This window comes from Lissotriton helveticus, chromosome 6 (genome assembly GCF_964261635.1).
Source record: "Lissotriton helveticus chromosome 6, aLisHel1.1, whole genome shotgun sequence".
Lineage (NCBI taxonomy): Eukaryota > Metazoa > Chordata > Amphibia > Caudata > Salamandridae > Lissotriton > Lissotriton helveticus.
Window position 1 is genome coordinate 2,088,971,257 of NC_136067.1, and position 519 is coordinate 2,088,971,775.

Sequence of the window (519 nt, forward strand, 5' to 3'; positions counted from 1 at the left end):
GAGAGGGCTAACAAGGGAAGGCCTGGGCAAAAAGAAACGTTTTGGAGGTTTGAGGAAGGTGCCACATGGCTTCTTGCCCCTTTAAAATACATAATGCACTGGGGGATTAAGCCCTCAGGGCCTAAGGATGCTCATGGAGGGGTGGCACATGCGTTCCCGTCCATATTTTATTGCTTTGGCCCTGGGAAAAGGGATCCTCTTGGCCTCTTAAGGCTCAGGGAGGGGCACCACATGACACTCCTCCCATTTATAAAAAAAATATATAATTGGCATCAGTTATAGGGTTCTCTGGCCTAATAAGGATTAGCGAGAGAGGCTGCCTGCGCTCCTCCCACAAAATTGTGGCCCAGGGGGATGGGGTCTACTGGGCCTAATGATGCTTGTGATAGGGGCCATGTGGCCTCTCTCTGATTTCTTATTGTATTTGGCCCATAGAGGTTGTGGTTCTCAAGACCTATAATGGCTTTGTGGAGGCATGCTCCATCCCTGTTTATTCGTTTTTGGTCCTGGGGGTGAGGT